Here is a 22,091-nt window from a genome sequence, read left to right as displayed (position 1 = left end):
GAACAAAAGTTTTAAATTTTGATGAGGTCCCATTTACTCTTTTTTCTTTTGTTGCTTGTGCTTTGGGTATAAAGTCTAAGAAACTGTTGCCTAACACATGGTCCTAAGGATGCTTCCCTATCTTTTCCTGTAGGAGTCTGATAGCTCTAGCTGTTATATCTTTAGTCCATTTTGAGTTGATTTTTGTGTAAGGTGTTGGGTAAGGGTCCTCCTTTTTTTTTTTTTTTTTTGTCCCGGTTTTCCAGTACTGTTTGTTTAAGAAACTATTCTTTCCCAATTGAGTGGTCTCTTTTCTCTTTTCAAAAATCAGTTGCAGGCAACCAGGAGATAGAAAGAGGGCAGAAATCAGCCATTTGATGCTGAAGGACTACAGAATGTTTAGGATTGATTGCATAGATCCAGAAATAGATAGCATAATACTGTGTGATGGTAGCACGGTATTGTAAGTACACTAAACAAAGATGTCTGTGAGTAAAGCTGAAAGAGGTGGGATAGGAGAATGTATGACACCAGAAGTAAAGATAGATGATAAAGACTCGGACTGTATAATGTGGCAAAAACTGGAGTGGCCAATGACTGTTACTAAATATACAAATATAAAAATGTTTTTGCATGTGGGAAAGCAAATGAATGTCAATCATGTAGAAATTTGAAAAAGGGATGGTATTCAGGAAAAAACATAATCAAAGCAAACTGGAGTCTATGGTCAATAGTAACATTGTAATATACCTCCATTAAATGTAACAAAGGCAATATACCAATGCTAAATGTATATGAGAGGGGGATATAGGGGAGCAATATGGGATTCTTGGTAGTGGTGTTATTTGCTGTCCTTAGTAGTATATTGTATTGTATGACATGTTATTTTTCTTTTTATCATTTTTTCTTATTGCTAAAAAAAAAAAACAATTTTTCTTGTAGTAATCAGTATGTTCAAGTGCTAATTGTGGTGATAAATATACAACTGTATGATGATACCATGAACAACTGATTGTACACTGTGGATAAATATATGGTATGTGAACATAACTCTATAAAATTGTAGGAAAATATATATATAGGAGTAAAAGTGTTGGAGAAAACATGGTGAGAGGGATGATGCCTCACCAATATGGACTAACTACTATGTGTAAACTCAGAATGGAATCTTAGAACATAGCCTAACGTGGACACAATAATTGTAATAGTCCCTAGATTGTAAGCTCTTACAGCAGTTAACTCTATCCCTGAATTGTAAGGCTTATCTCTAAACTTTGAGATGCTGATCCCCTAGCGTATAACCTGATTGGTCTCGGCAGATATGAATGTCAGTATTAGTGCATACAGCCACTGTCAAAAAAAAAAAAAATAGCTGAAAAAGAGCCCAGACTTCAATTAGTGATATGAATGAAGCAGGTCTGGTTAAGACCAGGCAAGGGTAAAGGTTGAAACTGATTGTGTTTTAAAACTTCAACTTTCATATGAGACCAAGGGAATAGATATCTACTTGGTACAGGATCTAAATTTTCTAAACAGTTCAAACACCACAATTGCATGGAACTTTGAATAGGAAGTGAGATACGGTAGGTTACTATAGGCTGGAGTGAAATAGTGACACATCCTAGAGTAATTTGGGCAGATAATAAAAAATATATTTACAGCCTCCCCCTCCCCAGCCCCGAGGATCTGGGGGAAGGTGCGGATGTGTTGGACATCCTCACCTGGACTGGTGTTGATGTTGTCACAAACATTGGGACTGGTGGTTTGATGTGCTGAACCCTCGAGCATGGGACTTGCCCTTGTGAAGCTCATTACCACAAAGGAGAGTCTAAACTTGTATGTAATGGTGCCTAAGAGTCTCCCCCTGAGTACCTCTTTGTTGCTCAGATGTGGCCCTCTCTCTCTCTAACTGAGCCATCTCGACAGGTGAACTCGCTGCCCTCCCCACTACGTGGGACCTGACTCCCAGGGGTGTAAATCTCCCTGGCAACGCAGAGTATGACTCCCAGGGATGAATGTGGACCCAGCATTGTGGGACTGAGAGTATCTTCTTGACCAAAAGGGGGATGCAAAATGAGATGAAATAGTTTCAGTGGCTGAGAGATTCCAAATGGAGTCGAGAGGTCACTCTGGTGGACATTCTTATGCACTATATAGATAACACCTCTTAGGCTTTAATGTATTGGAATAGCTAGAAGTAAATACCTGAAACTACCAAACTCCAACCCAGCAGTCTGGACTCCTGAAGACAATTATATAATAATGTAGATTACAAGGGGTGACAGTGTGATTGTGAAGACCTTGTGGATCACACCCCCTTTATCTAGTGTATGGATGAGTGGAGGAATGGGGATAAAAACTAAAGGACAAATGGGGTGGGATGGGGGGATGATTTGGGTGTTCTTTTTTCACTTTTATTTTTTATTCTTGTTCTGGTTCTTTCTGATGTAAGGAAAATGTTCAGAGATAGATTGTGGTGATGAATGTGTAACTATGTTATCATACTGTGGACAGTGGATTGTATATCATGGATGATTGTATGGTGTGTGAATGTATTTCAATAAAACTGAATTTAATAAAAAAAAAAAATCAGTTGCCCATAAATGTGAGGGTTGATATCTAATCTCTCCATTAGATTCTATTGGTCTCTGCACCTCTCCTTGTGCCAGTACCATGATTTTTTGATTATTGTGGCTTTGCAATAGTTTTAAAGTCAGGATGTGTGAGTTCTCAAACTTCATGCTTATTTTTCAAGACGGCTTTAGCTATTCTGTGCCCTTTACCCTTCCACATAGATTTCATGATTGACTTTTCCATTTCTGCAAAGAAGGTTGTTGGAATTTTGATTGGGATTGTGTTGAATCTATAAATTGCTTTGGGTAGTATTGATATCTTAAAAATAGTCTTCCAATCCATGAACACAGAATATCTTTCAATATATTTAGGTCTTTGATTTCTTTTAGCAGTGTTTTGTAGTTTTGGGGGTGTACATCTTTTACATCCTTGTTTAGATTTATTCCTAGATATTTAATTCTTTTAGTTGCTATTGTGAATGGAATTATTTTCTTGATTTCTTCTTCTGATTGTTCACTGCTTGTGTATAGAAACACTACTGATTTTGAAGTGTTGGTCTTTTGCCCTGCCACTTTGCTGAATTCTTTTATTAACTCTAGGAGCTTTGCTGTGGATTTCTCAGGATTTTCTGTATATAGGATCATAGCTGCAAGTAAGAAAACTTTTACTTCTTCCTCTCTAATTTGGAGGTCTCATTTCTTTTTCTTGCCTAATTGCTTGGGCTAGAAATGCCAGAACAATGTTGAATAACAGTGGTGACAGTGGGCATCCTTTTCTTATTCCTGATGTTAGAGGGAAAGCTTTCAGTCCTTCACCATTAAGTAGGATATTAGCTGTGGGCTTTTCATATGTGCCCTTTATCACATTGAGGAATCTTCCTTCTATACCTAATTTTCAAAGGGTTTATCAAAAAGGGGTGTTGGATTTTGTCAAATGGTTTTCTAAATTGATTGAGATGATCAAGTAGGTTTTTCCTTCATTCTTGTAATTTGGTGTATTACATTAATTTGTTTTCTTATTTTGAACCAATCTTGCATATCAGGGATAAATCCCACTTGATCATGGTGTATAAATCTTTTAATTAGCTGTTGGAATCAGTTTGCTAGTATCTTGTTGAAGTGATATGAGATAGTGGTCTGTAGTTTTCTTTTCTTGTGGTACTTTATCTGGTTTTGATATGAGAATGATGTTGGCCTTGTAAAATGAATTAGGGAGTGTTCCCTCCTCTTCAATTTTTGGAAGTGTTTGACCAGAATTGGAGCTAAATCATCTTGAAATGTTTGGTAGGATTTCCCTGTGAAGCCATCTGGTCCTTGGCTTTGCTTTGTTGAAACGTTTTTGATTACTGATCCATCTCTTTCCTGGTAACTGTTTTTTGACATCTATTTCTTCTTGAGTTAATGTATGTAGTTTGTGTGCTTCTAAACATTTCTCTATTTAATCTAGTTTATGAAATTCACTGGTATATAGTTTATAATATTATAGTCCTTTTTTATTTTAGCTGGGTTGATAGTATTGCCCCCTTTTCATTTCTGATTTTCATCATTTGTATCTGTTCTTTATTTTTTTCATCAGTCTAGCAAATGTTTATCGATTTTATTGATCTTTTCAAAGAACCAACTTTTGATTTTGTTGATTCTGTTGTTTTGTTTGTTTGTTTTACTTTCTATTTCATTTATCTCCACTCTGATCTTTATGAGTTCCTTCCTTCTGCTCACTTTGGGTTTAGTTCCCTCTTTTTCCATCAGAAAACTCTCACATTTTCTCTATCATTTCCTAGCAGGCTCAGGATTTCTTCCTGGGAGGTCCCGGACTAAATGCTAAGGACTTTGGATCTCTGTCAACAGTCAGTGTTCATCCATCCATCCATCCATCCATCCAAATATTTCAGTATTCTCCAAACTCCATGGAAGTAGATAGTGATATCTACTGGTAGTAAATATGAGGAGATGGGAAATAAGAAATCATTCTAATTCTTTTTGTTGCTGTTGTTTCCTGTTTTAAGTCCTGGTTTTCAGTTTATGGAAAGGGTATTAGTCAGTGTAGTCAGTGAGACCCTTAGGAGCAGGATCGTGTATCTTTATGTATCCCCAGGGACCAGTGGGGTACTCAAGATGTATTTGAATACATGAATACATGAATGTACTTCAGAGGGAAAATGCTAGAAACTTACATAAGGATATATGATACATGATCTTTGAGAAGCTCCTGTCCAGAATTCAATACAAAAGATAAAACAAGGCCATGAAGAAATATTTCCATACTACTCCTTTGTTCAAATTTCACCATGACTAAGTATGGGGGGATAATGGAGAGAGAGGGAAGAAAGAAGAGAACTAGACAGAAGAATCAGAAAAAATATTCTGGAGTTCTGTATGCATGGTCAAACAGGGAAAAAAGTTAAAGACTGGATGCATCAGAGGAGCCTCTCTACCCCCTCACTTCAAATCCAAGTTCCTTCTCTTTTAAGAATAACGAAAATGTACTGATGTCATGAATGGACACTAATCTGGTTGAAGTATCAGTTTTTTAAAGAAAATTTAGTAGAAATAAAATAATTCTATCCAAATTGTTCATTCCCATGGCTAGTCAAACCTTTCCTAGGTTTAAATTTTACCAAAGGATAGATTAATATTTGTGATTGACTTTGTCATTGTGGGAACCCAAGTAACCTTAGCTTCAAGGGACACTGGGAAAGAAAGAAAATGTTAGGAGAAGCTGGCACAAGAGAACTGGAGGGACATGTGAAACAAACTACTTGCGGTTGTCTTTGCAAAGGCATTTAGCTTTTAGGCCATTTTTATTGCAGCCAGCATCCAGGTACAGTCATATGCCATTGGGAACTTAAGAGCCAAACACTGCCATTCTGTTTTATTAATGTTTCTATATATTTTAAAGTAGATGGGTTTATTGCCAAGAACTTTCAGTACATGATTTCTTTTAGAAGCATGAAAGTTTCAGATCCTTTAATAAATGCTGTCTAGTTATCTTCATTCAGGCACTCAGTGGATGTATATGAAATTATAAGAGAGTTAATTAAGCATGTGTTGAATTTTAAAAGCAGCAGCTAATTACCCATGAGTATTTCCCCTGAGGCCTCTTTTTAGCAGCACTAGAAATATTTCCTATGGACCTATAATGGACAGTGCTAGCCATTGCAGTTAATTATAGAGTAAAATTTTCCCTTAAGTAAAATTTGGCCATAAGGAGTTTGAGCTGTTTCTGGTTATCAAAAAGATTCAGAAAATTTATCTATGCTGTGAAATCATGGAGAGAAAATTAGATCCTGAAATACAGTGAGAATCCCTGTTACAATAAATCTAACAAATTGAAATCATTTCAGAGGAAAAAATACAAGAAGAAGGAAGAGTTTTCGAATCTAAGAGTAAAAAGTATTTATAATTACTACAAACAGTAAATTAAGAAAATGAAACTTTACATTTTTTATTGATCATAAAATGTAGTAGGTTGCTTCTGAGGAAAAAATTACTTGAATTCCCCTCTTTCCTTCCTCAGGAATTACATCTTAGAGCAGTCAGTGAATGGAAGCAATTAGAAATTAGCCTTAACATTTAAATAAGACCTGATGAAGACCTGCTACTGTAAATCCAGTACTGTCCTTTTCAAGTTCTTCTCTTCAAAGGTTAATTTCAACTGAGGATTGGATTCTTAGTGTTCTTTTGCAGAAATATTTATACTAAAGAAAGGAATTTGTGCCTTTGGCCCAGTTATCCTTGACTCTTCTAAATTCACTCATGCCTGTAGGGGCAAGTTAGTCCTTCTGGACCAATGACTAATCATTTTCTTGATCTATTTGGTCATCTTGCTACATATCCCCTTGAACTTTATAAAGCAGTACCTGAATTGGTACTCCCATCTCATCATTTGTATGACTAACTTGAAACATTCCTCTTAAATTTTCTCTTTTTAAATGAAGTACCACAGTGACAGGAGCAGCTCTTTCTATCCTGGAACATAATGAACCTGATGTCAAATCCTGATATAAATCTAATGGTCTACAGTAACTTCCAAAGTGTTCTGAGCTTCTTCTTAGAAAGTCTGACTGGGGAAAGAATAAGAATGCACATTTACACAACAATTTGCCAAAAGTTCAGCAAATTAACAAGAACCTTGAAGCCCCATAGATTCCAGGTGAAAAATTCCTTAAATGGAGTCTTATGCCACTAAAATTTGTAGATGGACAAATAAAAGTCTTTGCAATTGCAGTTGGATTAACAGTAGTTGTTCCTAAAATTGGTGTAACAAAAGAATTTTGCTATGCCTCTTAAGTCTAACATACCGTTGAAGTCCACCTACTTTGCTATGGTCAAAAGAGTACTCAAATACTGTACTTTTTTTAATTTTAAACAATTTTTATTGTGAAATATAACATACATACAGAAAAGTGATAACTTTCAAAGTATGGTTTAGAGCAGATTTCAAATTATAGTGTCAGTTACAGTTCCACAATTTCAGTTATTCCCTTCTAGCTGTTCTAATACACTAGAGACTAAAAAAAATCTATATAATGATTAAGTCATCATAATCCTTTTCTTAAATTCATTTTTATTGAGATATATTCACATACCATGCAGTCACACAAAACAAAGCATACATTCAATTGTTTACGGTACATTATATAGTTGTGCATTCATCACCAAAATTAATTTTTGACACTTTCATTACCACACACACACAAATAATAAGAATAAAAAATTAAAGTGAAAAAGAACACTGGTTTTTTGTTTCTTCCCCCATTTTTCCACTCATCCATCCATAAACTGGACAAAGGGGAGTGTGATCCATATGGCTTTCCCAATCACATTGTCACCCCTCATAAACTAAATTTTTATGCAATAGTCTTCAAGATTCATGTGTTATAGGTTGCAGTTTGATAGTTTCAGGTATTTATTGCTAGCTATTCCAAATCATTAGTACCTAAAAAGGGTTGTCTAAATTGTGCATAAGAGGGCCTACCAGAGTGACCTCTCGGCTCCTTTTGGAATCTCTCTGCCACTGAAGCTTATTTCATTTCCTTTCACATCCCCCTTTTGGTCAAGAAGATGTTCTCCCTCCCACAGTGCAAGGTCTAGATTCCTCCTCAGAAGTCATGCTCCATGTTGCCAGGGATATTCACTCCCCTGGGTGTCAGATCCCACTTAGCAGGGAGGGCAGTGATGTCATCTGCCACGCTGGCTTAGCTAGAGAGAGAGCGCCACATCTGAGCAACAAAGAGGCATTCAGGAGGAGGCTCTTAGGCACAATTAAGGGCAGGCCTAGCCTCTCCTTCGCAGCAACAGTCTTGCCAAGGGCAAATCTGGTAGTAGAGGGCTCAGTCCATTAAACCACCAGTCCCCTCTGTGACCACTTCAGCAACCACTGAGGTGGGGAAGCCCAACAACCCTGCGTTCTTCACCAGCTCCTTAAAATATTTTAACACACTAATCATAGAGCTAACTATAAAGGATAAACTGGAGTACATTCAAGTTAGGAAGTTACAGTTACAAAAATTCCATTAAGAAACTGAAAAGCAATATTAGTTTGGGAAACAACATCTGCATCACATATAATTCATTAAAAAACTTATATACAGAAATATAAAAATAAGTCTTTCATATCAATATAGGAAGACATAAAACCTAATAGAAAAATGGGGACTTCATAAAGCAGGATATCCAAATTGCTCACAAATATATAAAAAGTTGCTCAACCTTATTGTTTTAATGGAATCTCCATTTCTGTGAACTTGTTCCTACCATACCCATCAGAAATTAATAAGCCATAATCATTCCTGGGTATTCCCAGAACGTTAAATTTACCCATGATAGCTTATCTGTTCCTATTGAGTTATCATTCCACCTTCATTAATTGCTCTCCATCACTAGTTCCCCTACATTCTGCATCATAAACCATTTATTTTAGGAATGTGTTGTTTAACCTCCAAGTATTTGTGAATTTTCTAAGTCTCTGATGGTTATTGACTTCTAATTGTATTCCATTGTGGTCAGAGGATGTGCCTTGAATAATTTCAATTTTCTTTAAATTTACTGAGGCTTGTTTCATGTCCCAGTATATGCTCTATTCTGGAGAAAGTTCTGGAGCACTAGAGAAGAATGTGTATCCTGGTGATTTGGGTGTAATTTTCTATATGTCTGTTAAAACAAACTCATTTATCAGATTGTTTAGGTTTTCAATTTCCTTATTGGTCTTCTGTCTGGTTGATTTATCTATACGAGAGTGATGTGTTGAAATCACAATTATTGTGGAAACATCCATTGCTTCCTTTAGGTTTGCCAGTGTTTGTCTCATGTATTTTGTGGCACCATGATTGGGTGCATAAACATTTATGGCTGTTACTTCTTCTTGTTGAAATACCCCTTTCATTAGTATGTGGTGGCCTTCTTTGTCTCTCATAACATCCTTGCATTTAGTCTATTTATCTGAGATTAATATTGCTACTCTTGCTTTCTTTTGGCTGTAGCTTGCATGAAATATTTTTTCCCATCCTTTCACTCTCATTTTCTTCATATCCCTGCTTCTAAGATGAGTATCTTGTATGCAACATATTGATGGTTCATATTTTTGATCCATTCTGCCAATCTATATCTTTTAATTGGGGGAGTTTAATCCATTTACCTTCAGCATTATTACTGTGAAGTCATTTCTTGAATTAGCCATCCTATCCTTTGGTTTATGTTTATCAGACATATTTTCTCCCTTTCTCTCTTATTGTCCTTTAATGAACCAATACGGAATCTCTTTAGTACTGAACCTTTCTCCATGTCTCTCTCTCCCCTCTTTGTTTCTGTGTCAGTAGGGCTCCCTTTAGTATCTGAAGTAGGGCAGGTCTTTTATTAGCAAAATCTCTCAGCATTTGTTTGTCTGAGAAAAATTTAAGCTCTCCCTCAAATTTGAAGGAGAGCTTTGCTGGAAAAGTATTCTTGGTTGGAAATTTTTCTCTCTCAGAATTCTAAATATGTCATACCACTGCCTTCTCACCTCCATGGTATCTGCTGAGTAGTCACTACTTAGTCTTCTGTTGTTTCCTTTGTATGTGGTGAATTGCTTTTCTCTTGCTGCTTTCAGAACTTGCTCCTTCTCTTCAGTATTTGACAGTCTGATCAGAATATGTCATCAAGTGAGTGTATTTGGCATTATTCTATTTGGGGTTCACTGGACATTTATGATTTGTGTATTTATGTTGTGTAGAAGGTTTGAGAAGTTTTCCCCCAAAATTTCTTTGCATACTCTTTCTAGATCTTTACCCTTCTCTTTCCCTTCTGGGACACCAATGAGTCTTATATTTGGACATTTTGTTTATGTATCATATCCCTGAGGTCCATTTCAATTTTTTCAATTTTTTCCCAATTCTTTATTTTGTTCTTTCATTTTTCATTCTGTGGTCCTCAAGGTCACTTATTTATTGTTCAGCTTCCTCTAGTCTTGTACTATGAGTATCCAGAATCTTTTTAATTTGGTCAACAGTTTCTTTTATTTCCATGAGATCGTCTATTTTTTCAGTTACTCTTGCAATTTCTTATTTATGCTCTTCTGGGGTCTTCTTCATGTCCTTTATATCCTGTGCCATGCTCTCATTGTTTGTCTTTAGTTTCTTTGTTTAATTGCTCCAAGTACTGTGTCTCCTCTGATCTTTTGATTTGGGTGTTTTGGTTTGAGTTGTCCATATCATCTGGTTTTTCAATATGTTTCAAAATTTTCTGTTGTTTTTGGCCTCTTGACATTTGCTTTACTTGATAGGGTTCTTTTAGGATATGTAGGATTATTCAAAGACTAATCTCTAATTTGTCAGATCTACAGCTTGGTGGCATACACTTTAACTAACCAGCACATGGCATCTGCAAGTCACCTATTTCCCTCCAGTCAGTTCTCCCCAACTTTCTCTTTGTGGTGTGTGGGGGTTTGATTCTTGTGGGGTTCAGTTGGTGCACCAAGTTTGGGTGTGTTCTTGGTGCTGTTTGCCCTGAATGTGGGACATGTGTCTGAGCAGTTAGGGAGGGAGTGCAGCCTTAATAATAAAACCTCCCAGGTGCTCCTGGAGATTTAAGTCTGTTGCAAGAGTCTAAACCTTCAGTTCAGTCTCACCAGAGATTGTCTCTGATGCTGACCACAAGTCCTTGGTATTGGCATATGGTCCCTGGGATTTCCAAGTGGGTCCCTCTTCCAAGCTGTGCCCTTCTAGGGCTTCTGCTGAGGGAAGGTTGTGCTACATCACAAGTGTGCACCATCCCTCAAGGGAAGTTCTGGGCCACCAGGCTGCGTAGTTGTGTTCCCAGCCTGCTGTAAGGATGGCTTATAGGGTATGTTAATTTCCCGCTTTTTGCACAGATCTACCTTCCCAGCTCTGGGACAATGAGCTGTGGGTGTGCTAATGGCTGTTGTCCACACCCAATATTGTGGCATGTGTGTATGTTGCTGGAAACGCTTCCTGTCACACAGGGTTTTCTGGCATGGCTCTGGGCTGTGGCGCTGGTACTGGGCAGGAGTATTCCCAGCCCACCGGGAAGATGACTACAAGGGGAGTGGTCATTTTCCCCTTTTGGCTCCTCACTGCCTTCCTCGATCTGGGACAATTAGCAGTGGGTGCACAAAAGGCTCTCTTCCATGCCAGATATTGAATCATTTGCACAGCTCATTCCTGCCACACTTCACTGTGCAGCCACTTTTGGGTTTTTTAAAAAAGAACTAGTCTGCCTCCAAATGCCAACCCATGGTTCCCCCACACCACAGTATGGCTGCTGGATATTCAGCAGGCTTACTCACTCGTTTTCAGAATGCAGACTCCCAGTTTCACCAAGTGCACAGTCCCTGTGGTTTTAGCTGACGTTGTCCAGGTGGTGCATCACTGGAACTGGTGTTCTGGGTCACTTTCTGGCTTTTATCTAGTATTTTTCATGGAGGTGTTTTTTTGCCCTCTCTCTCATAGCCACCATCTTAGGTTCTTCCCATACTTTTAAATTTGTGTTAACCTTTTTAAAATTGGCAGTGTTATTTAGGTTGTTGTCTTCATTCTTATGTCCCAGAGAAACCTGAATGACAAAATGTTACAGAGACCATACATCTGGCAGATGTGGAGCAGGTTGGTAAACAAGGAAGAGCTTCTGGCAACCCAATGAAGGTATGTGGACCTGTAAAAATTATATCTTTTAAAACTTGGAAGTTATTGAGTACAACTTATGACCCAATAATGGGATACTCTCAACAGCATCCCTTGACCTATTGTTTTCTACTTCTACTTAGAAACTTTGGTGAAGGTGAGTTTATTTACTGCTGAAGTAGTCCATTGTTGCAGAGCAGAGAATGTTAACATTATTATTCTATCAGTATATATTATTGTATAATATTAAAATAATGTAGTAATATTAATAGAATAAATACATTTGTTCATTCATATTGTGCAGAAATCCAACTTTTGCTAACTTCCACTCTTTAATCTTCACAAGAAATATTGCACAGTTTTCAAAAACACAACCAGTGTTCTCTTGTATTTGCTCCTTCTTCCTACAATTTTTTTAATAATTCAATTTTATTGAGATATATTCACATACCATGCAGTCATACAAAGTGTATAATCAGTTGTTCACAGTACCACCATATAGTTGTGTGTCCATCACCAAAATTAATTTTTGAACATTTTCATTACCACACACACAAAAGTAATAAGTATAAAAATTAATGTGAAAAAGAACAATTAAAGTAAAAAAGAACACTGGGTGATTTTTTTTTTTGCCCCTGTTTTTCTACTCATCCATCCATACACTGGAAGAAGGGGAGTATGATCCACATGGTTTTCCCAATCACATTGTCACCCCTCATAAGCTACATTTTTATACAATCGTCTTCAAGATTCAGGGGTTCTGGGTTGTAGTTTGATAGTTTCAGGTATTTACTGCTAGTTATTCCAATTCATTAGAACCTAAAAAGGGTTATCTAAATTGTGCATAAGAGTGCCCACCAGAGTGACCTCTCAGGTGCTTTTGGAATCTCTTAGCCACTGAAGCTTATTTTGTTTCCTTTAACATCCCCCTTTTGGTCAAGAAGATGTTCTCCATCCCACAATGCCGGGTCTACATTCCTCCCCAGGACTCATGTACTCCACATTGCCAGGGGTATGTACACCCCTGGGTATTAGATCCCATGTAGGGGAGAGGGCAGTGATTTCACCTGCCAAGTTGGCTTAGCTAGAGAGAGAGGGCCACATTTGAGCAACAAAGAGGCATTCAGGAGGAGGCTCTTAGGCACAATTATGAGCAGGTCTAGCCTCTCCTTTGCAGTAACAGTCTTCCCAAGGGCAAGTTCCATGATTGTGGGCTCAGCCCATCAAACCACCAGTCCCCAGTGTCTGTGAGCACATCAGCAACCATCAAGGTGGGGCAGCCCAACATCCCTGCACTTTCCCCCAGCAATGTTCACATTAGTGGTAGCATATAATATTTCTCTTTTTGTGCTTGCCTTATTTCACTCAGCATTATGTCTTCAAGGTTCATTCAAGTTGCCATGTTTCACATCATTCCTTCTTACTGCCGCATGGTATTCCTTTGTGTGTATATACCACATTTTATTTGTCCACTCCTCTGTTGAAGGACATTTGGGTTGTTTCCATCTTTTGGCAATTGTGAATAATGCTGCTATGAACATTGGAGTGCAGATATCTGTTTGTGTCACTGCTTTCAGATCTGCTGGGTATATACCGAGAAATGCAATTGCTGAATCAAAGAGTAACTCTATATCTAGTTTCCTAAGGAATTGCCAGACTGTCTTCCAGAGTGGCTGAACCATTATAGAGTCCCACCAACAATGAATAAGAGTTCCAATTTATCCACATCCTCTCCAGCATTTTTAGTTTCCTGTTTGTTTAATGGCAGCCATTCCAATTGGTGTGAGATGGTATCTCGTTGTAGTCGTAATTTGCATCTCTCTAATAGCTAGTGAAGTTGAACATTTTTTCATGTGTTTCTTGGCCATTTGTATTTCCTCTTCACAGAACTGTCTTTTCATATCTTTTGCCCATTTTATAATTGGGCTGTCTGTACTATTGTCATTGACTTGTAGGATTTCTTTATATATGCAAGATATCAGTTTTTTGTCAGATAAATGGTTTCCAAAAGCTTTTTCCCATTAAGTTGGTTGCCTCTTCACCTTTTTGACAAATTCCCTTGAGGTACAGAAATTCCTAAACTTGAGGAGTTCCCATTTATCTTTTTTTTCCTTTGTTGCTTGTGCTTTGGGAGTAAGGTCTAGGAAGTGACCTCCTAATGCAAGGTCTTGAAGATGTCTCCCTACATTATCTTCTAGGAGTTTTATGGTACTGTCTTTTATATTGAGGTCTTTGATCCACTTTGAGTTAATTTTTGTGTAGGGTCCTCTTTCATTCTTTTGGATATGGGTATCCAACTCTCCCAGCCCCATTTGTTGAAAAGACTGTTATGTCCCAGTACAGTGGCTTTGGGGGCCTTATCAAAGATCAGTCGGCCATAGATCTGGGAGTCTATCTCTGAATTCTCAATTCGATTCCATTGATCAATATATCTATCTTTGTGCCAGTACCATGTTGTTTTGACAACTGTGGCTTTATAATAATCTTCAAAGTCAGGGAGTGTAAGTCCTCCTTCTTTGTTTTTCTTTTTTAGAGTATCTTTAGCAATTCGAGGCATCTTCCCTTTCCAAATAAATTTGATAACTAGCTTTTCCAAGTCTGAAAAGTAGGTTGTTGGAATTTTGATTGAGATTGCATTGAATCTGTAGATGATTTCAGGTAGAATTGACATCTTAATTACATTTAACCTTCCTATCCATGCTCATGGAATATTTTTCCATCTTTTAAGGTCCACTTCTATTTCTTTTAGTAGCATTATGTAGTTTTCTTTGCATAGGTCTTTTACATCTTTGGTTAAGTTTATTCCTAGGTACTTGATTTTTTTAGTTGCTATTGAAAAATGGCATCTTTTTCTTGAGTGTCTCTTCAATTTTTTCATTTATAGCATATAGAAACATTACTGACTTATGTGCATTAATCTTGTATCTTGCTACTTTGCTAAATTTGTTTATTGCTCTAGTAGCTGTATCATCAATTTCTCAGGGATTTTCAGATATAAGATTATATCATCTGCAAACAATGACAGTTTTACTTCTTCCTTTCCAATTTGGATGCCTTTTATTTCTTTGTCTTGCCAGATTGCCCTAGCTAGCACTTCTAGCACAATGTTGAATAACAGTGGTGACTGCGGGCATCCTTGTCTTGTTCCTGATCTTAGAGGGAAGGCTTTCAGTCTCTCAACATTTAGTACTATGCTGGCTGTGAGTTTTTCATATATGCTCTTTATCATATTGAGGAAGTTTCCTTCAATTCCTACCTTTTGAAGTGTTTTTATCAAAAAGCGATGTTGGATTTTGTTGAATGTTTTTTCAGCATCTATTGAGATGATCATTTGATTTTTCTCTTTTGATTTGTTAATGTGTTGTAAAACATTGATTGATTTTCTTATGTTGAATCATTCTTGCATGCCTGGAATGAACCCCACTTGATCATGGTGTATGATTTTTTTAATGTGCCTTTGGATTTGATTTGGAGGTAGTTTGTTGAGAATTTTGGGTCTATATTCATTAGGGAAATTGGCCTGTAGTTTTCCTTTTTTTGTGGCATCTTTGCCTTGTTTTGTATTAGATTGATGTTAGCTTCATAAAATCTGTTAGGTAGTGTTCCATTTTCTTCAATGTTTTGAAAGAGTTTAAGTAAGACTGATATCAGCTCTTTTTGGAAAGTTTGGTAGAATTCCCCTGTGAAGCCATCTGTCCATGGAAATTTTTTGTGGGAAGTTTTTGATGACTGATTGGATCTCTTTGCTTGTGATTGATTGGTTGAGGTCTTCTATTTCTTCTCTGGTCAGTCTAGGTTGTTCGTATGTTTCCAGGAAATTGTCCATTTCCTCTACATTATCCAGTTTGTTGGCATACAGTTTTTCATAGTGTTCTCATAATTTTTTAAATTTCTACAGGATCTACAGTAATGTCACCTTTCTCATTTATTATTTTGTTTATATGGGTTTTCTCTCCTTTTGATTTTGTCAGGCTAGCTAGGGGCCTGTCAATCTTGTTGATCTTCTCAAAGAACAAGCCCTTGGTGATAGTTATTCTCTCTATTGTTTTTTTTTTTTTTTTGGTTGTTGTTGTTGTTGTTGTTCTCTATGTCATTTATTTCTGCTTTAATCCTTGTTACTTCTTTCTTCTACTTGGTTTAGGATTAGTTTGCTCTTCATTTCTAGCCTCTTCAGTTGCTCCATTAGTTTTCTGATATTAGCTCTTTCCTCTTTTTTGAGGTATGCATTTAGTGCTATAAACATCCCCTTCAGTACTGCTTTTGCTGCATTGCATAGGTTTTGATATGTTGTGATCTCATTTTCATTCATTTCTATATATTTAGCAATTTATTTTGCTACTTCTTCTTTAACCCACTGATCTTTTGGGAGTGTGTTGTTTAACCTCCAGGTATTTGTGAATTTTCTAAGTCTCTGATGGTTATTGACTTCTAATTTTATTCCATTGTGGTCAGAGAATATGCTTGGTATAATTTCAATTTTTTTAAATTTATTGAGGCTTGTTTTATGTCCCAGCATATGGTCTATTCTGGAGAAAGTTCCTGGAGCACTAGAGAAGAATGTGTATCCTGGTGATTTGGGATGTAATATTCTATCTATGGCTGTTAAATCAAATTCATTTATCAGATTGTTTAGGTTTTCAATTTCCGTATTGGTTTTCTGTCTGAGTGATCTATCTATAGGAAAGAGTGATGTGTTGACATCTCCAACAATTATTGTGGAAACATTCATTGCTTCCTTTAGTTTTGCCAGTGTTTGTCTCCTGTATTTTGTGACACCATCATTGGGTGCATAGATATTTATGATTGTTATTTCTTCTTGTTGAATTGCTCCTTTTATTAGTATGTGGTGGCCTTCTTTGTCTCTCATAATATCCTTGCACCTAAAGTCTATTTTATCTGAGATTAATATTGCTACTCCTGCTTTCTTTTGGCTGTAGCTTGCATGAAATATTTTTTCCCATCCTTTCACTTTCAATTTCTTTGTGTCCTTGTGCTAAGATGAGTATCTTGTATGCAACATATTGATGGTTCATATTTTTTGATCCATTCTGTGAATCTATATCTTTTAATTGGGGAGTTTAATCCATTTACATTCAATGTTATTACTGTGAAGGCCTTTCTTGAATCAGCCATCCTGTCTTTTGGTTTACATTTGTCAGATATATTTTTCCCCCCTCTCTTATTTTCCTTTAATGAACCAATACTGAATCTCTTTAGTACTGGACCTGTCTCCATATCTCTCTCTCCTTTGTTTCTCTGTCAGTAGGGCCCCCTTTAGTATCTCAAGTAGGGCAGGTCTCTTATTAACAACACCCCTCAGCATTTGTTTGTCTGTGAAAAATGTAAGCTCTCCCTCAAATTTGAAGGAGAGCTTTGCTGGATAAGGAATTCTTGGTCGGCAAATTTTCTCTCTCAGAATTTTAAATATGATGTGCCACTGCCTTCTCACCTCCATTGTGGCTGCTGATTAGTCACTACTTATTCTTATATTGTTTCCTTTGTATGTGGTGAATTGCTTTTCTCTTGCTGCTTTCAGAACTTGCTGCTTCTCTTCAGTATTTGGCAGTCTGATCAGAATGTCTTGGAGTGGGTTTATTTGGATTTATTCTATTTCGAGTTCGCTGGTCATTTATGATTTGTGTATTTATATTGTGTAGAAGGTTTGGGCAGTTTTCCCCAACAATTACTTTGAATACTCTTTCTAGACCTTTACCCTTCTTTTCCCTTTCTGGGACACCATGAGTCTTACATTTGGACATTTTATTTTATCTATCATATCGCTGAGGTCCATTTTGATTTTTTCATTTTTTCCCCATTCTTTCTTTTGTTCTTTCATTTTCCATTTTGGCATCCTCCAGGTCACTGATTCATTGTTCAGCTTCCTGTAGTTTTGTACTATGAGTATCCAGAATCTTTTTAATTTGGTCAACAGTTTCTTTTATTTCCATAAGATCATCTATCTTTTTATTTACTCTTGTAATTTCTTCTTTATGCTCTTCTAGGTTCTTCTTCATGTCCTTTATATCCTGTGCCATGCTCTTGTTGTTTGTCTTTAGTTCTTTGATTAATTTGTTGAAGTACTGCATCCCCTCTTATATTTTGATTTGGGTGTTTGGGTTTGGGTTATCCATATCATCTGGTTTTTTCAGATGCTTTAAAATTTTCTGTTGTTTTTGGCCTCTTGGCATTTGCTTAACTTGATAGGGTTCTTTTAGGATATTTAGGCTAATTCAAAGACTAATCTCTAATTTGTCAGATCTACATCTTGGTGGCGTACACTTTCTCTAACTAAGACTCGCATCCATGAGTCACCTATTCCCCTCAAGTCAGTTCTCCCCAACTTTGTCTTTGTGGTGTGTGGGAGTCTGATTCTTGCGGAGTCCAATTGGTGCACCAAGTTTGCATGTGTTGTTGGTGCTGTCCACTGTGAAGGTGGGGCATGTGTCTGAGCAGTTAGGGAGGGAGGGCAGCTTTAATAATCAAAACTCCCAGGTGTTCCTGGTGATTAAAGGCTGTTGCAAGAATCTAAATCTTCATTTCAGTCTCACCAGAGACTGTCTCTGCCACTAACTTACAAGTCCTTTGAATTGGCATATGGTCCCTTGGATTTCTGAGTGGGTCCCTCTTCCAAGTCATACCCTCCTAGGGCCTCTGCTAAGGGAAGGCTTTGCTACATCACAATTGCACACTGTCCCTCAAGGGAAGTTCTGGGCCACCGGGCCCTGGAGATGTGTTCCCAGCCTGCTGAAATGATGGCTGTATGGGGCATGTTAATTTTCCCCTTTTCACACAGCTCCACCTTCCTAGCTCTGGGACAATTAGCTGTGGGTGTGCAAAAGGCTATTGTCCACACCCAATATTGTGGCATGTGCACGTGATGCTAGAAACACTTCCCGTCACACTGATTTCTTGGCGAGGCTCTGGGCTGTGGCACTGGTGCCAGGCAGGAGCATTCTCAGCCCACTGAGAAGATGACTGTAAGGGGCATGGTTATTTTCCCCTTTCAGCTCACCTCTGCCTTCCTTACTCCTAGACAATTAGCAGTGGGTCCATGAAAGGCTATCGTCCATGCCAGATATTGATGCATACCCACAGCCTGTTCCTGCTGTGCTTCACTGTGTGGTTCTTGCTGCTATATCAGCAGCTGCTTTTGGGTTTTTTAAAAAAGAACTAGTTCAGCTCCATATGCCAACCCATGTTTTCCTTGCACCACAGCATGGCTACTGAATATTCTGCAGGCTTGCTCACTCATTTCAGAATGCAGACTCCTGGTTTCACCAAGTGCACAGTCCCTGTGAATTTAGCAGAACTTGTCCAGCTGGTGCACTGCTGGAACTGATGTTCTGGTTCACTTTCTGGCTTTTATCTAGTATTTTTCACAGAGGTGTTTTTTTTGCCCGTCTTTCTTAACTGCCACCTTCTGGAAGTCCCCTATAATTTTTACAATATAATTTAATTTACACATTGACTCCCATGTTATTACAGAATTCATTAAAAACAACACCAGATGCCACTATGCAGAGCTCTCATGACAATGCATCTCAAAAGTTGGGTGGATGTAAATTTGGCAATATGCATGTGGGTTTGGAGCAAAGACTCTGGAGCTAGGGCACCCTATTTTGAATCCCTAATCTTCCTCATACTAGCTGTGTATCCTTTGACAACTTACTTAACCTCACTGTGTCTCAGTAACATGGAGATAATATCACTGTTTACTTCACAGTGTTGTGAAGATAAATGAGCTATCTCTAAAGTATTTAGAACAACACTTGTATATCGTAAGTGATTTATAAGCATTTTTTGTCAAAATAATATTTGGGCTGAATGTGAAGAAAACTTTTAACAATCAAGGGGAAGAATACGTTCCATGGAACACATGCACACAAAATTGAATAAAATTGAGATACTAGCTTTTCAATATTATTGAATGTGGAGTCCTGTATTACATAGCTGTGGTGGTTTGAAGCTTTATGTACCCTGGAAAAACATTCTTAAATTTAATCCATTCCTGTGGGTGTGAACACACCAAATGCAGTACCTTTTTATGAGGTCATTTCAGTTATGGTGTGATTCACCTCAATCAGGATGAGTCTTAATCCTTTATAAGCAGTATTAAATTCAAGATAGAGAGAGAGCCACAGGAAGCAAGGAGCTGAACATCAAGGGAACCCAGAAGAGAAGGGAGAGACAAAGAGGCCACAAAGTGCCTTGCATTTGATTAGCTAAGGACCAAGAATCACTGACCACCAGCCCTAGAACACCAAAATCTTTTGGGAAAAAGCACAACCTTGATGATGCCTTGAGTTGGGCCTTTTACCTAACTTCAAAACCATGAGCAAATAATTTTCCATTGTTTAACCTGAACTATTTCATGGTATTCACTTCAGCAGCCAAGGAAACTAAAACAGTAGCTATGTGAGTTAGGTTAATCATAGGCCTCTTCCAAATTTAAGATCTTAATTTAATTGTAACTAATTCAAGGCAAATTCATGGAAAATTAAGCTTGCAACACTTTCTCTGTAACTCTTTAAAATATGCAAGGATTGGCAACAATGGCACCTTATATATCTCCAGTGCCTCCTCATGGATTAAGCTACATTTATTTGGAATTTGTCATCATTCAGAAACAAAAATTTCCTGTTTTGTGGAAAAAAAGGGCTAGTGGAGCCAGTGAAAACAATGAACAAAGAGTTTACTTAAAGAAGCTTGTTGTGGGAACAGTAAATGGCCCTCATCTGCTCACAATACCAGATCTGGCATCTGTGAAATTAAATGTTCTAAAAGTTAACAAACTTAATTTCTTTATAATATTGTATAATTCACCAAACTTGCCACTGAGTTTGACTGTTTTTTCCTTACCAGAACACAAAAATATTACTACTACTAATAATGATAAATGGTATTCTGAACTGTTTTTTTTCTTACAGCTTTTACAGAATCTGTGGACACCCTCTTTCAATGACTTGTCTAGAGCCCTCTACATTTCCAGTTAATTTAATACTCCCACACAAAGGCCTTGTTATATCATCAGACTGATTTTCCCCCACAACTGCATTTCAAAATACTTCCATCCCCTTTACTGAAATCCACAGGTGGCTTCTGACTTTTCAGGGTTGGAAATAGTCCTCCCATGGGATAATGAAGGTTCCTATAGCTGACCACAAGATCCCCTTTTAACAGGGGACTCTTCAGTCTCCAAAATATTCTTCATCTTTTGGCATAGCAGTCTACAGGGACTTGGTTTTATAGTCAGCAGAATAAGTTGTTCTAGTGTAAGAAGGAGCCGTGGTTTGCGGTTGAGAGTGAGGTATATTTTGTATTTGCTGCTGAGAGGCAAGTGAGCACTTGAACAAGAATGAAAAGTTAAATACTGGAGCTTTTCTACTGAATCACCAATCAGTAACCATTTCTTGGTAAGGCTATTGTGGTAGATTGAATTCTGTATCCCAATTTAGACATATTCTTCATCTGAATCCACATTCTTGTGGGTAGGAACTCATTGTAAATAGGATCTCTTGTAATGTCAGTTTTAGTTAAGGTGTGGCCCAAATGAATGAGGGTGGGTTTTAATCCAGACTACTGAAGACTTTATAGTGAGATGCAGGAAGTCAACAAGAACCCCAAAGAGAAAGTAGAAGACATCACCATGTGATGGGAAAGGCAGGGATCCCAGGGATTGCTGGTAGCCAGCACCAGGAGAATACAGACTTTGGGAAGAAGGCAAATCTTGGTGATGTCTAGATTTGGGACTTCTTCCAGCCTCAAAACTGTGAGCCAATAAATTCCTGTTGTTAAGCCAACCCGTTTTGTGGTATTCGTGATAGCAGCTCAGGCAAACTAAGACAGGTATTATAAATTAAGAACTTGTTCTCCTCAATTTTCTACAGTTTATTTTCTTCTCTCACACCTGCCAAGACAGAACTTGTATATGTGTAGATATCATTAGAAAAGATATAAATGATAAAGTTCCAGATTAAGTCCTGTTCTTAGAAACCAAAGAGAAAGAAAGAAATCCACAAGCAGTCCATCTAAAATCTGATTCCAAATGGCCATAATCAGCAGTAGAAAGAGACATGCCCATGGTACCCCAGCTATTTCCCTTTACAGTCATTGCTACAATTCGCATTAGGCAAGAGGCAATCCTAAACACTATATGAGGTCCTGTGTTTGTTTAACTGTACTTTTTAGTATTATGACACCAAGATTAAAGGTTGTGAAAATATAACATTGGATGTTTAAAAGCCACACACAACCCAAGATCCCTGGTCTGAGGAAACCTGATGATCTGGTGAGAATTTTTGGCAACCTAGTTTGGGGTTTTGGTTTGTCTTCAAAGTTAGCATAGAGCTCCATGCAGTTTGAATGCACTTTCACCAAACAGATGACCAGGAATTCTGTTGATTCCTATTATTTCTTCTTCTGT

This window comes from Choloepus didactylus, chromosome 11 (assembly GCF_015220235.1).
Source record: "Choloepus didactylus isolate mChoDid1 chromosome 11, mChoDid1.pri, whole genome shotgun sequence".
Classification (NCBI taxonomy): Eukaryota; Metazoa; Chordata; class Mammalia; order Pilosa; family Megalonychidae; genus Choloepus; species Choloepus didactylus.
The sequence above is the reverse complement of the archived record's forward strand: the minus strand, read 5'-3'. Positions refer to the sequence as shown.